The sequence below is a fragment of the Vanacampus margaritifer genome, chromosome 11 (assembly GCF_051991255.1).
Source record: "Vanacampus margaritifer isolate UIUO_Vmar chromosome 11, RoL_Vmar_1.0, whole genome shotgun sequence".
Taxonomy (NCBI): domain Eukaryota; kingdom Metazoa; phylum Chordata; class Actinopteri; order Syngnathiformes; family Syngnathidae; genus Vanacampus; species Vanacampus margaritifer.
In genome coordinates this window covers 5,807,501-5,824,356 of record NC_135442.1, presented here as the reverse complement: position 1 = coordinate 5,824,356, position 16,856 = coordinate 5,807,501, and positions in this window count along the sequence as shown.

Below are 16,856 nucleotides of genomic sequence, written 5' to 3'. Positions count from 1 at the left end.
AATGCTATCATGGGTGACAGCTCAACGGCGTTAAACAAGGCAATGCACTCATTATTGTCCAATCAACAAAGATTTTGATCAGCATTTATTGCATTCACTTGAAAAAAAAAAACCTCCTGTTTTTCTGATAGATTTTTGGGGTGTGTGTAATTTAAAAAAATGTTTTTCTGTTTTTCAGATTTTTTTCTGTCATTAAAAAAATATTCTGAAAATCAAGAAAAAAAATATTCAGAAAAACAGGAGAAAAAAATAGTCAGAAAAACAGGGGAAAAAATATATACTTAAAAAAAAAAAAACGGAAAAAAAATATTCTGAAAAATGGGGAACATTTTTTTTTTTAAAACAGAAAAAAAATATTCTGAAAAATGGGGAACATTTAAAAAAAAACAGAAAAAGAAATATTCAGAAAAACGGGAATATATATATATATTTTTAAATCTGAAAAACACGGGGAAATTATTTAAAAAAACAAAAAAATAAATATTCAGAAAAACAGGGGAAATATTATTTTAAAAAACAGAAAAAGAAATATTCAGAAAAACGGGAATATATATATATTTTTAAATCTGAAAAACACGGGGAAATTATTTAAAAAAAACAAAAAATAAATATTCAGAAAAACAGGGGAAATACTATTTAAAAAAACAGAAAAATAAATATTCAGAAAAACATGGGAAAAATTATTTAAACAAACAGAAAAAAATATTCAGAAAAACAGCACCAGCTTCTGTTTTTCTGAGTAATGTATTTATTTATTTACCTCTGAACTCCAAGTGACTTGTTGCAGACTTGCTAATGGCGGACACTTTCCCGCGTGCAATACATTTAAACTGTTAGCTTACTAAAAAATCATGCCGATCAATTGACATGTCCGTATGCTTACATGCTCCATAAAACGATAAACCTAGCTTACATTAGAATGATAGTATACAGTAAAAATGCATCAAACATTACAAATACTGTGTGTTTAACTAATTATGGCACATGCCTTACCGTAACTGAGCCAATAAGTCATGAAGTTGAAGGTACGTTGGAGGTATGCGGGAAAGTGTCCGCAACAAGTCACTTGGAGTTCAGAGGTTAAAGGAAATTAGTCCGAAAAACAGAAGCTGGTGCTGTCTTTTTCAGAATAACAATAATAATAAAAAATAAATTCTAAATTATTATTGGGGGGAGTAATTTTTCCTCCTTTTTTCGGAATTTTTCTTTATGACAGAAAAAATATTCAGTAAAACGAGAAAAAAAGTTTTTAGTCTTTAGAAAACTGAGCATCTTGCGTTACTTGATTTATTTATTGCTTGTTTAAAAAAAAACACACACACACACAAGGGAAAAGCCCTTGAAAAATTCTCACACATGAAATTGCAATCACAACATCAAAGAAATAAAAACTGCAACTAGATTATTTTTCAAAATGATTCAACCCTAATTCGCACAATTTTTTTTTGGGGGGGCATCACACTAACACGCTTGTCTCTCAGCATTCCGCACAACTCGCCGCATCCTCCAAGCGAGCCAGCGTTTGCCGGAACGTGGTTGGCTATAACTAGGGGATGCTCTCTATATCGCGTGAAAAGAAATGCGCCGAGGTCAAAGAGCATATCTTAAGATGTGTTTTTTTCCGCAGAATTAGATGGGCATGAGCGCATTTGCACACATACTGGATCGCTTCACCTGCTTTTTTCTTTTTTTCTTTTTTTTCCTTTCCCCACTCTCATTTACATTGTGTGCGAGTGACTCCTGAACAGAGTGGGAAGCCTTGTGGAAGAATGAGGAAATGGTCCATTTTTGAGAGCACACTGAAGTAGAAGCAGAGCAGCCTATGTTGGCATTTCATTCGCCAATCGATGAATAACCCAGAGCGATGTTTTTCACTGCAGATTGGCAGCCATTGTGTGTGTGTGTGTGAAGAGGAGAAAGAGAGAGAGAGAGAGAGAGAGAGAGAGAGAAAGGGATGGGGGCATGGAAGAGTGGGGATTCATCCTTCCCCGTAGAATTACACAGTGGTCAAAAGTATTTGCAATGCCAGGAGGTATTTTTGAAAGATATGTGAAAAAAAAAAAAATTCAATACCATGGTGACCTTTTGCTGGGCATTTGCGAACAGATTCACTTTCCATATAATCTGGCTCAGAGTCAAAAATCTGTGTGAGTGTAGAACGTTGTTGATTCTAAATTATGGTAATCTATTCTGCTTGTGTACATACTTTGATGTCTCTATTCGGGCTCTTTTGTTTCCAGTTTAGCAGTCAAAGGGGCTCGATTGAGATGCAGATATTTTCATTGTGCTTTTAGACGTGTACATTCATTCGGGCTGAAGGATTTTCCAAAATAATCTAATTGGGATTTTTTTTTCTCCCTCCTCAATATTGCAATTGCGTTTTAATATGCGATGATTTTTTCAAGGCCCCCCTCCCAAGCATTTTTAAACAAATCCAAGCAAAAAAGTCATCTGACTTACAATACACAATATTCGATTTAATACTAGAGATGGCCCGATCACATTTATTTGACCCCAAGTCCGAGTCCGAGTTGTTCTTAACTCATTCACTCGCAGCTATTTTCACTGAAGCAACCCCCTTCGCTCCCGGCTGTTTTAATGGATTTTGACTTATTTTGCAAGGACCACAGAATATTCTGTTCTATTGCTATGAAATCAAGGATCCCACCAAAAGCAAAATTTGTCGCTTCTTTCATCAGGAAACAAAGTATATTTGTATTTGTTTAGCAGCAATTAGCATTAGAATGTAGCTAAGTTTCATCATTATTCACAAATTTGTTTAAAACAGTGGGGAAAGGAGCTTTTTTTTGCAACATGGCCCTGATTGATCTCTTATACTCTGCTGTCACCTGCTGGACGTTTTTTTTGCAATAACTACCATTGCTTTAAGCGACCTCTTCAGGTTAAAAGCTGCATCAAAGCCTTCTGTATGCTCTAGCATAAAAAAAAAATCATTAAATACGTTTTTAGGACCGAACGTTTAAATTCAATACATTGGCAATGCGTTACAAAGAAAAAAATGAGCGTGTCCAAATTTTCTTAATTATCTAAAAAAAAAAAGACGGCCACGGCCAAAAAATCCCAACATGATAGCTTTTTAAAAATGTTTATAAGTTAGCAAAAGTTCAAAGCAAGTAAACAAATTATTTTATTCTTTATTTTAAAAATTAAGAAAATTAAAAAATCCGATCACATGATCGGATCGGAGCAGCTCTATTCATTACACATATATACTTCAATAAGGGATACAAAATTCTACCAAATAAGTGAGGTGTAAATGCAAGGCAAACATTTTTTAAATTACATCAATAATGCAAAAAATCTGTATTATCTTTATTATCGCTTCAACTTTTTATTTTTCATGAAACAATGACATCTAGAGATGTGTAAATAATAACATAAGAAAAATAGATAGATCATTCAGCTCAAATGTACATGTTTCATTAATTTATTATTGATACGAAATTTATAGTACATTCTGGAAATCACATTTTTACCGTCATTCATTTATGATTGTAGCCTCCAGACATTATTTGATGCGATTCCTTTCAGATCAGAAGGAAGGAATTCTTCCAGGAGCTTCAAACTACAAACGCTGCCACAAGAGGGCACAGAATATTCAAATATACAGACTCTTAAATTGACATATTTGTCATGTTTACAAGAAAACAAAAAAATGCCCTTTTGATAAATATCCTATTCCCTTACAAGGGTTTGAGTTTCGGTTTGGGGCTTCCTGTGTGGTGTTTGCATGTTCTCACTGCGCTTTTGCGTGGGTTTTCTCTCGGTACTTTGGCTTCCTCCCACATTCCAAAAACATGTTTCTTAGGTTAAGCCAAAACTCTAAATTGTCCATAGGTGTGAGTGTGAGTGGCTGCTTGTCCATTCGTGCCATGCAATTGGCTGGCGCAAAAGTGATAGATTAAAATAATAATAATGATAACATTCCATTTGTTTCAATTGGGTACTAAAATGTCATAAAAAAATCAGACAAATAAATGAGTTACTTTGGCCTTCCCATCGCCTGCAGAGGATCTGTGATGCAACTTCCTGTGGACCATGTGACTCGTGGACGATTCCAAATATTTCAAGGGGGCGGGGTTAATGTGTTGTCAAGTCAAGTCGACTAGACACTGTGAGTTTTAATTTAGCACATTCACTCCGAGCCATTTTCACAGAAACAATCCCCTTCACTCACTGGATTTTGCCCACAGAATATTGTGTTCTATTGCTATAAAAACATGGAACCTACCAAAAGAAACATGACAGTATGTTCTTTCATCTGGAAAAAAAAGTATATTTCTGTTTCCGTTTTGCAGCAATTAGCATTAGAATATAGCTAAGTTTCATCATTATTCACAACTCTGTTTGAAACAGTGGGGAAAATAGCTTTTTTTGCAACATGGCCCTGGTTGATCTCTTATACTCTGCTGCCACCTGCTGGCCGTTTTTGTAATAACTACCATTTCTTTAAGCGACCTCTTCAGGTCATAAGCCTTCTGTAGGCTCTAGCATTAAAAAACAAACATAAAACACGTAGAAATACGGTTTTTAGAACATTTGAAATAGAACATATTTATACGTTTTTGGGAGCGAGTGTTAATTATTTTAGATGAGAAATAGCCCAAATACAGTTCATAACATTCCGTATGTAGAAAAATATAAAATTTTCTAAAGAGAATAAATGAATATATTTCATGTTAAAGTCTAATTTTGGACACTATAATTATTATTTTTTTTTACAGTGTTCAAGGTAATTTACACCAATCTTTTAGGGCCGTTTACTTTGTAAAATGTGTTTTCTGGGAACGGAAACGGCACCAATTTGGTGGAATGGCTCATATTATTTATAATAAACTTACTGTATTGTTAAATAACTAACTTTGTGAGTGAGCACTGTTTCTTTGTTTTTATTTTTAATAGACAATACAGCGTTTCTATTTGGACAACAGCCTACCATAAATCCGCACATGCCAATATCCGCCACACAACAACGTAATAAAGTGACAATGATGACTAATTAATGAACCTTAATCGTCAAAAGTAAACAAATGTAAGCGCATGAATGACTAAACTAGCACATCATCCACATTTTTTTAAACAATATTTCTATGGCTCCTAACGTTGCATCTTAAGAGTTTTGCTGACTAATCACGTGTATCAGTGAGCGATGCTCGCCGAGGCGGCCCCAGTCCCACAAGTCCTCCAGAGCGTCAACACGGCGCAATCATATTACACGACCTGCTGATCAGCCATTCATTCCCGCACGGTGACACATTAATGGCACGGCCCAACACAGCAACCGCGGGGAGTGGCCGTTTCATGCCGAGAGGTGAGGCCATGTGGTTATCCAACACGTGTACTCCCACAGTTTCATTGCGCTGCCACACTGTTACAAACGACGCTGCTCGGGAAACATTCATTCAAATTAAAATCACACTGGTTCGAGCTCGATTTCCTCCGATGTTGCGGGGAAATGCTGGGGTAAAAAAAAATCATGAATTAAATATCAGTGGAGCATAATACCGGGTAATGCATCATCGCGTGTAGTACCATAAAAATGTTCAGGGTTAGATCTGAGAAATCTGATTGGAAGCTTATTGGGTGCTATTGACAATGTAGAGCAGGGTCACCAAAAACGGCTCACGGTGATTGGACATTGTGAAATTAAATTAAAAAATTAATTAATTTTAAATTAAATTTTAAATTAAATTTTAAATTAAATTTTAAATTAAATTTTAAATTAAATTTTAAATTTAATTTTAAGTTAAATTTTAAATTTAATTTTAAATTTAATATAAAGTTTTATTATACAGTTGATGTACTTTATCTGTCCTAACTCTCGTTTATAGTGAGTGTATTTCCACTATCAGCCACCAGATGGCGGCACACTTATTTAGTTTGAGATGGTGTAAAGATGAAAGAAGAAGAATGTAATGGGAAGTATTCCAGTACAGGCTAGTTTTTGCCGCAAATTCTCGATTTTTATCTCATGTAATCCTGCTTTTTACAGAGCGTAACAGAAGAGATTAATTTTATAACGTACTGTACATCTTTGGGCATGATTATTTATATTATGAGATGATGAGTTGTTGAGGGAAAAAAACGATAATATATATAGACTTAGGCTATATATTTTAGTATTTTTAACAGTTTTGAAGTACGATATTTTTATATGGTAGAATTTCACTATATTTGAAAATGTAAACATGCAGAGACAAAAAAAAAAATAGTGTTTCATATTGATATTTATCTACCTTGTTAAATCGTGAAAAATCATTGACATGATCAGTATCTTTGCATGAATATGATTTGCAATTTAAAAAAAAGAAATAAAGATAAATTAAGCAAATTTTTTATTTCGGAAGTGTGTATCAAACTGGTAGCCCTTCACATTAATGAGTGATGACTCCCATTTAGAGCCTTCAATGAGCCTGCCTTGCATGTTTGTGGAACGTGGGAGGAAGCCGGAGTAGAGAGAAAACCCACGCAAGCACGGGGAGAACATGCAAACTCCGCACGGAAAGGACCGAGGCCCCATTTGAAACCAGATTCTTTTTCATTCTGAGGCAGATGTGCTAACCCAAGGTTGTACGAAAATTGGCCCGCGTACCACATAACAATCAATCTGCTCTTTTCTTTATTTGCTAAAGGCGGTGAACGCTTAAAAGACTGCATGTCAAAGTGTTACATTAACCACTCTAATTGAAGTAGATAAACTGTCTTTCATATGAATTAATGGCTCATTTGCATATATTTTGGTGTGAGCCTAACTTATAAAACCGAAGCATGTATTAAGTCTCATTGTAATACAGTCATTTATTATATTATTTATTATATTTATTATAATATTCAAAATGGTTCAGCCCTACTCATAGACATATTTTCTTTATCATCTGAGAAGAACTACTAACATTATTGCTGTTGTACTGTCCCCCGGTGGCCAAGATGTGCACAACATAATGTCCATTGAATCGAAAATGTGGCAAAAGTGGTTGATTTCTTTCAATTGTTTTTAATTATGACATGGCTGCATTTTATAGTATATTTATCTTATTAAACAAACACAAATTACTGCTTATTTTTGGGAAGTCTGTAACAGATTAATGGCGGGACTCCAACACTCCGCCATGATTAACACATGAGGAGAGCTTTAATATATAATCTTATTTCCCCCCAAAACCTTGCTTGATTTCCGATTCATCCATCCTGAGGGACATTTGCCGTTGGAGTCTCCGCTGTGCATTGTATTGCATATTAATTCCCAACACGCAATTAACAAGTTAATCTCGAGATTACACTCGTAGCATAAGCATGCACTTAACACAACATATCCATCTGTCACGTAAAAACTTGAAAAAGGACAAGATCCCACACTGAGATGCGTTCGGCAACAACCTGTTTAGAAGCAAGCGCTATTATCTACAACTGCAAAACACAGGCACACTTAAGCGCCGACAACAACAAAAAAAGGAGAAAATAACCGTTTGCATTCAGCCTCCATTCTGACATGAATATATAAAGAAAGGAAACGTTGGATTCAGCGCGCTTTCACTCGTTCCCTCTCTATCATCACCCTGAAGCTTTCTCCTCCTTCAGATAGCGGCAAGTATGAGCTACAGCTCGTCCTTCATCTGGGAGATTTACAGCACACGAGCTTATTCAATTTATCAGCCGCTCCACAATGCATGCATACACGTGGCGATGTGGCCGGCAGCTTATAAAAGTGGCCAAACACCATTTCAAGTCTCCGAGACGGCCGCCGCCGCCGTCGCCGCTACCGCCGCCGCCGCCGCTTTTTTTTTTTTTTGACTATTCTATACAGGTATGCGTTTTATTTATTTTTCATGTTTACTTTGAGGCTGATTGCAAACTAGCGTCAGTCGTACCTTTGGCCCTCTGATGTGCACAGCTTACTCCCAGTACGTGCCCCTTATTATAAAACAAGTTAATTGAATCACTGTGTACGACTGACTTCCAGATGCTTTTCCACATTTCTAAAGGTACAAAAGCGATGGAGTAGGTGTAGGTAAGAATGATTTGAGTATTTCGTCTGAATATGTCTTTTGCTCTGGTCAGACATTTAGGAGAATAGTCACAGCTTTGTAAACCCCTTTTCATTTAGTGCCGGACGATATTCCTATCTGTGTGTTTTCAAAAGATTCCTCTTTGACCCGTCGTACGCCGACAACAGAGGAAGACTTGAGACTCGGCCGCGGCCCGCCGGTTGCTTGGCTTGCTAAATATACACCGGGAAATCGGATATGGACAGAACGGCCCTGACCTCGCAAATGTCTGCACGCTAAAAGGAAAGGAATTCATCTTTGTCCGTAACACGTTTCTGAACACGGGGATCACAACATATTCATGTGTAATGCTTTGCAGAGGTTGTCAACTCGCAGAGCTGCTGGAGTAATTGCTGTCATGTTTCTGCAAAGACTGAAACAGGGGCGAGAGGCGCTTGCGGACCCTTTGCTTTTTTTTTGTGTGAACGTCGGTTGGTTGCTAAGCTATACAGAAAATAAGGTTTGAAAGTAAACCTTAAAAAAAAAAAAAAAACGTATTCTGCTGCGGTCTTTACGACTTTTTCGCTTCCTGTTCTGCACCTCAAATGCAGCTTTTTATCGCTCTTTTCATTTTTACCCAAAAGTTTGAAAATATGTCTTTTAGCAATCAATAGGATTTAACATGTCATTACGATAATATGGCCTATGCGCCCTCACTCATCTAAACACAGCATTCTGATTATTATTGCCTTTGTGGAATATGAATTACGCCGCAAAATCCACTCCTTTTTATCCAGCGGCCATTTTGTCAACTGAAGATGACATCACAGTTGCAATCAGAACCAATCACGGCTCAGCTTGTCACATGACTAAAGCCAGAAAGCAGCTCGAGGCACCGCAATGTCATTTTCAGCCAACAGCATGTGACAAAATGGCCGCCCCCTGTGATGGATTAAAAAAAAAAAAGGCTGGATTTTACTTCTTAATTCAAATTCCACAAATGAGTTGCAATCAGAGCCAATCACGGCTCAGCTTGTGTCACATGACTGAATCCCGAAAACAGCTGAGCCGTGATTGGTCGTTACCTGAACCCAGAGAAACTGTGATGTCATTTTCAGTCAACAGCATGTGACAAAATGGCCGCCCCCTGAGATGGATTAAAAAAAAGAAAAAAGTCTGGATTTTACTTTTTAATTCAAATTCCACAAATGAGTTGCAATCAGAGCCAATCACGGCTCAGCTTGTGTCACATGACTGAATCCCGAAAACAGCTGAGCCGTGATTGGTCGTTACCTGAACCCAGAGAAACTGTGATGTCATTTTCAGTCAACAGCATGTGACAAAATGGCCGCCCCCTGAGATGGATTAAAAAAAAGAAAAAAGTCTGGATTTTACTTCTTAATTCATATTCCACAAATGAGTTGCAATCAGAGCCAATCACGGCTCAGTTTGTGTCACATGACTGAATCCAGAAAACAGCTGAGCCGTGATTGGTCGTTACCTGAACCCAGAGAAACTGTGATGTCATTTTCAGTCAACAGCATGTGACAAAATGGCCGCCCCCTGAGATGGATTAAAACGGGTGGATTTTACTGCTTAGTTCATATTCCACAAATGAAATATTAATCATAATGCCATGTTTAGACTAGTGGGAGTGCACGCACTTTATTATTTTAAGAAAATGGTATGTACTGTATTTTAAAACTCATATCAACATATCTTTACAGTAAATAATAGTCAGGTTCATATTGTGCATGTAAACAGTCAAATAAAATACTATACATGGAGAGTAGCTCTTATCATTTAAATGGCTTTTTTTTTTTTTAACAGTGCATTCTATAACCACTACAGCGGCATATAGCTTTGAAGTACATCTTCAACTACATCATTTTGCTTTCAAGGGCATCACGGTTTAAAAATTGAGCAGTGCTCAAATCTTGATGGTATACGTTGTATTTTGCAATGGAAGAAGCATAGTGAGCTGTACAGAACATTCTGGATTAAGAGTTTTTCTTGTCCGCACAGGCTGCTTTTTAATTTTGGGAAAATGGCGTAAAACAATAAGAATAGTGTAGTTTAAGTGAATTGCCCAATCTGGATTTCGGATCCAGGTTTACACCGGGTTTTTATGGATTCTTCCACAGCACATTGTCCTTAGCAGTGGATATCGGTTGTGTTGTTTATGCCTATAACAACAAACAAAACAAGAACTCCTGCATTTTACACTTGGCAGAGGAGATACTGTAATTCCTACTTTTTGACTAACATCATCAAGGGACACTAATATTCGTCCGTGCTCAGCATTTTGGAAGAAACACAGTTTGCCGCCTTTTACTTAATGTGACTCATACAAGACAAAAAGACTTGTCCTTGATTTGTTTTTGTTTTTTTATCTCTTTTGATTCCCGTGTTTTTTCTTGCATTAACTGTAATAGGTTGAAATTCTCATTTTAAAGTATAATATATCGCCACCTTCTGCCAGAAGCCTCCTACGTTCAAATTTGGTCAATTTCATAATTTTTTCACAAATTGATACTGATTGGGTCAGTTATTTTTTCCAATGTGTTAAAAATGTCTTTCGGACTTAGATATTGTCATTCGGACATATTGGTAAAGTCGTTAAAACGTATTAGTAAAATGTAGGCCAATTTACTAAAAAAAAAACATTGCATTATGGGAAAATAATATTTTTTAACATTAAGCCTACATTTGACCAGTACATTCGACCAACTTTACCAAAATATTCAAACAACTGCAGAAAGTTCAACTGACATAGCCCAGTCGCTTTTTTTTGGGATACACTCTTTTACAAAAATGTAACATTTCAGGCATGTTGAAGCCCCCTAAAAGTCGATGAGTTCATCGGAGGAATGATAATAAACGGCAATTGCAAGATGGCCTTCACACTGCTTAATATACATACTGTTGATTATTATTATTCAAGGTATGCCTCTCCGACACTGTCAGTCAAAAGTGAGCATTATCTTTACAGATAATTGCAAATTAAAATTTGTGGTCACGCCTATTGGTGTGACCAGTTAGTGTATACACAAAAAAATACGATGAAATAAACCAAAATTAATAGTTGGCCAAAAAGGGTCACATGTAGATGAACATCTTAAATGTGTAAAGTATAGCACAAAGGAAATAAAAATATTCCAAACTCATTTACACCAACGTCACTCAAGCCTTTCTCATCCAGAACATCCCAGATGTCCCCTTACCCGCTCCCGGGTCCCCCGATGTCGGAAAAATGGAAATATATGCAATCAGAATTCAACACATGAGGTCTCTGTGATATAAATTCTGCACCACAGAGGTGAATGAATAATAACATTAATGACATATTTTCATTGACTTAAAGTCAGAGTTCCCTCTTATTAATTATGCACTCCGTCTTTAAAACTCAGAAATGTAGAGCTGGAGTTTTGTGCCTGTGCACAGAGGGTTATTTTCAATAAAAGTTATAAAGGGAACTATCAGTGTGGAATAATGTAACATTGTTTGAATGAATGCACATCATCAGAGAGATAAAAGCTTATGAGTGCAATCAATAGCTTTGAATTGAAACAGCGGGGAAAAAGCAGCTCGCTGATTATCTGGCAAACTCTCTTGCAACTAATGCATGTGTAAACACCAGAGCTATAAAAAAGTTTTGCAATTTTGATTATGGGTGGATACAAAAGTTAAGCAATTTTGAGTTAGTTTTTTTTTTAAAATGAGTTAGGTTCGATTAGTTTTTAGAGCGGGTTTGTTTGGTTTTATTCGGGGGGTTTTTCCTTTCGCAAAAATGCTTCACTTCATTTTAGATTTTTATTGGTTTTAGCATTCGTTTTAGTTTTTAATTTTTTCAAGATGTATTTGTTATATGCAAGAGTAGTAAGAGTAAGTATTATTATTATTCTAAAATTCTAATTTGCACATTTTCACTAGAATTATACTTTTTTGCTTTGTTTAGTTGTTGTTGGGTTTTTTTTAAAAGCAATGTCGTTTTCACAATAGCGTATTAGGTCCACGTATAAATATATATAGGTACATATTTTTTGAGTTGGGTTAATTTTCAGAGAAAAAAACTCACAAATTTAGCAGAATTTTTTTTGAATATTTGCATCAATATAAAGTGGCAAATTAGCGAATAAAAAACTCAAAAATTTGTGAGAAAAAAACTTGAATATTTTTTCATATATATATATTTGTTTTATATATATATATATATATATATATATATATATATATATATTTGTTTTATATATATATATATATATATATATATATATATATATAGATAGATAGATAGATAGATAGATAGCTAGATAAAAATACAAATATATATAAGCCAGCATCCTCATTTTCTGCTTCCTATTTACTGTTAAATACAAGGTAGCGGGGATTTCATTTCTAAGCAGCTTGTCTGCTATTCATCCAACCAGCATTGAGTAAAGATGGACTTGATCTGCCTGTAAGCGGACAATAATTCCAGCAGCTCTTTTTCTTGCTGTAAGAGGTCTTTATTTCTATAAAGGACATCCAAACCTGAGACTTTATTTGACCATGAATAAAGCTTTCCTCTGGGGTCTTAGACTGTTATGCTACAGAATGGCCTTATTCCCGCTAAAGGCCTCGAGCCCAAGCTGGGACATCTCTGCTTTAAATCAGCTTTGGGATCTCATGGACGCCAATGATTTCCTTGTAGGCCTTTGTGCTCTTAAGAAGTGATCACCCTCCTTCAATGCCCTCGTGGATTAAACAGGGCAGACCAGTTCACTCCTCTCTCACGCCGCTTCGCAACGCCTCTACCTTTGTAACCAATAAAAGACTAACTAGAAAAGAATGAAGCGATGGGAGAATCAATCTACTGGAAGCCTCCCCACGGTTTTCTCATCATCTCGCGTGTCGTATGTCATCTTAGATGGGAACACAAAAAGGCAAAACTCCGTATGAGGGATGGTTTGGCCGCTATTCAATGCGCTATTCAATGCGCTATTCAATGAGTCTAATTCCACTATTGACCACTAGATGGTGCCATATTATTTGTTTGAGATGGTGTAAACTTGAAAGAAGAAAAACAAAAACAGGAAGTTACCAGCAATAATTGATTTGTACCAACGCTTGCATATTTGGAGTCTAATTCCGCTATTGACCACTAGATGGTGGCATATTATTTGTTTGAGATGGTGTAAACTTGAAAGAAGAAAAACAAAAACAGGAAGTAACCAGCACAATAATTGAATGTCACCCACTCTAACCCTGAAGAAAGGTTGTAGGTTCACCTCCTCAGCTGCGAATTTAAATAACAACACTGTGCTGTTCTGTAAATTTTGCTAGCTTCTGTAAATTGAGTTTGCTAGCTAACTGCATGCTAGTGGGAGAAACGGTCCAAATAATTGTAAGTAACTTCCAAGCTGTAAATTTTGCTAGCTTCTGTAAACTTAGTTTGCTATCTAGCCGCACACTGTCGTGGTAGAAATGGTTCAAGTAATTATAACTATATAACTCACAAGCTGTTCTGTAAATTTTGTTAGCTTCTGTAAACTTAGCTTGCTAGCTAGCCGCACGGTGTAGTGGTAGAAATGGTCCGCGTAATTATAACTAACTCACAAACTGTTTCTGTAAATTTTTGCTAGCTTCTGTAAATTTTAATTCAGCTGATCTGTAAATTCTGCTTTAACAATTTAACGAACATTTTTAACGCTTCAACAATGAACAATATTTTTGGCTAATTAATTTCTTTGAGAGTGACGTTCATCAACAGATTTTAACCTAATAAACAACTGACTTGCAGTCTATCTTTCTCGACTTCCATCTATTAAAATGCAAATAGAAGTGTTTATAATTCAATTTCAAGTACCAACATTGGAGAGTCAGCCAGAAATAATTGTTTGATGGAGGATTAAAAGTTTTAATGTCCATGCGCGTTCTACTCACAGTCCATTATCACAGTGATGCAAATGACAAAATGTAAATGCAAGCAAAGCTGCCGTGTTGGAAGCGTTGATACCATTAAAGGGCTTTATGTTTCCATATGGTTTTGCTCTGTCAAAGAAGCGGCGGGTCCATTTGGTGGTCCGGCCTGCACTGCGCGAGTACTCCACATCAGGGGATGAAGCTGTCTGTTCAGGTGATTGACACAAGCCCACATTAAGAGGTGGTTTTGGAAATTAGTCCGTGGAGACCCTTTGGAGCCGAGCTAGCGAAGGAAGGCTGTCTCTGAGAGGAGCTGTGCCTTTTTAACCCCGCTCATTGGTATGCCGATGGGCGAGTGGCGAGCTGCTCTCTAAATGGCTGAGGCATCGCGGTTGGTACCCCCTCGACACGTTCCTGCACAGACAGACCCCGTGGAGAGCTGCCAACAATATGTAAGCCACAACCCTCAAATTACAATGGGCCCAATTAATAATCACATAGTTATTTCATATTTTATACCAAGTAGGGAGCTCAGCAGAACAAAGGACTCAACAGGAAATACTTCCGCTTAATAATGTGAGGGTATTGTTACGATAACATTTTCAATATAAATATACCACAAAACAGCCTAGAACAGTTTCTAACAGTGTTGACTCCTCACCTGTTTTCTGGGTGTGTCCTTGTGACGTCCACAATGCGAGCCCGAAGGCACTTTGAGGGCGGTATAAAGCCCAAGTTGGTTATAGTATAAGTGGGCACTTCCGTAGTTACGTCAGCCAGTCATTGACTGATTTATGGATTTATACCTTTCGGAGAGGGATTTATGACACGAAGCCTTGAAAAAATACATGGACTGAGAGGCTGCCGTCTGTACTGACCCGGATCGACGGACGCAAATCTGCTTCGACGGGAAGTGCCCATCTCTTATATTAATCGGTTTAATTCGTATTCCACAAATGCAATATTGATCAGAATATATTTTTTTTGACTAGTGGGAGCACATAGCACGCATTATTAGTGTGCAAATAATGAGAAAAAAACAAACCCTTGAACTAGAAATTTCTGCAGAAATTGCGTGGGAATGCTGAAAAGCTGAATGCTATTAGCTGAATACTAAGATTTGAATGCATGTGCTTATAAAGTAAATGCAAGATAAATTACTAAAGCACTAAAATGTGTTCCAAGCAGGGTTTGAACCCAGGTACTGCGTAGTGGAAGGCAATTGCTCTAACCACTGAGCTTACTTGACTTGTTTGAAATCATGGCTAATAGCTTATTAATTTTTGAAACGCGTCAGCTGATGCATTTAATCATTTCACTGAAATTATAAAGCATTTCTTTACATGGTAGTCAGTTGGTATACATGTATATCACTTGCAATGTATAGTCAAAGGTGGGATTCGAACCTGCGACCTCCTGGTTACTGGACAATGCACTTTACCAACCGCTCCATTGAGCAGTATCAGACATTTGGTAATGGAAGTGGGCGTGGAAAGTGGGAAAATTCAATGTCTGTCCCATTGAAAATGACTTTCCTTTCTTTTCTTTGGTCCTTACTCGGGTCTCCTGACGGCCTCACGCCTCTGGCTGGAGGTCTTTGGTTTAGGTGAACGGTATGGGATTTTTAATAGGTTTTAGGAAAAAAGAAAGAAAAAAAAAGAATGGGGAAAAGCTGATATTTAATGTAAAATTGTGCGAATATTGTAAGTAATGTAAAATCAGACGATATATACCCAGGGAGGCGTGAATTTTTGAAGAAAGTTGAAATGTTACACGGCAAAAAAAAAAGTGTGGAGAATAAAAATCACAATAACATATGTGGGAATGCTTCAAACACATAATGACCCTGGAATTATCCCCGGAACTACCAGCATTTTATTTATTGATTGATTAATTTCACCATCCACTTAATAAAACATATGTCAATCAGATCGCGCACGATGGCGGTCTTCCAGCCAACTTATAAACGTAATTTGGCCGGGGCGCTTGCTATAATATTTGACAGTAACGAAACGAGCAGGAAACAATTAGTACCGCCCCGAGCGTGCTGCATTATTGATGGGAATCAAGAATAATATGACACAATAAGCGATCGACGATGCTGTGAGGCCGTTAGACATCCAATTCCCGTTGGTGTCTAGCTCCACTTTTACACGAGCATTTGTTCAAGTAAAACCTTCCTCGGATGCTTTACTTCAACTTCAAACGTCTCGTATGCCTTCAGAAGAAAAGAAAAGGGCCAGGAGGAAATATGACACTTTGCACTTCTTAAGGTATAAGAGGACTTTTTTTTTTTTTTTTTACATTACTACTTGAGCTTTTGTCATAAAACTGTTACTCCAAGATGTGTAATTTGATATCCTATAATTAATCCCACCTTGCGTTAAGCGTTCCCGCAGCCTGTGGTACGGAACCGGTACGGGCACCTCTTTATGTCAGCCGTGAACACTTTTCGCTTTCTGACATGTTCATTTAAAGTCGTTAATCAGATGTAAATATGCAAAGCGGCTTCCCAGGGGCAGCCTTTGAAATGCAAATACGGGGTGCAAACAAAGGTGGGGTGGATATAGGTTCTGATGCAGCAAAATTATGGAGGTTGTTCATGCTCATTAAAATATGAAACCATATCAGCTTCAAGCTTTTTAAATGCTATCCATCTATCTATCTATCTATCTATCTATCTATCTATCTATCTATCTATCTATCTATCTATCTATCTATCTATCTATCTATCTATCTATCCGTCCATTCATCTGTCCATCTATCTATCTATCTATCTATCTATCTATCTATCTATCTATCTATCTATCTATCTATCTATCTATCTATCTATCCGTCCATTCATCTGTCCATCTATCTATCTATCTATCTATCTATCTATCTATCTATCTATCTATCTATCTATCTATCTATCTATCTATCTGTCTGTCTGTCTGTCTGTCTATC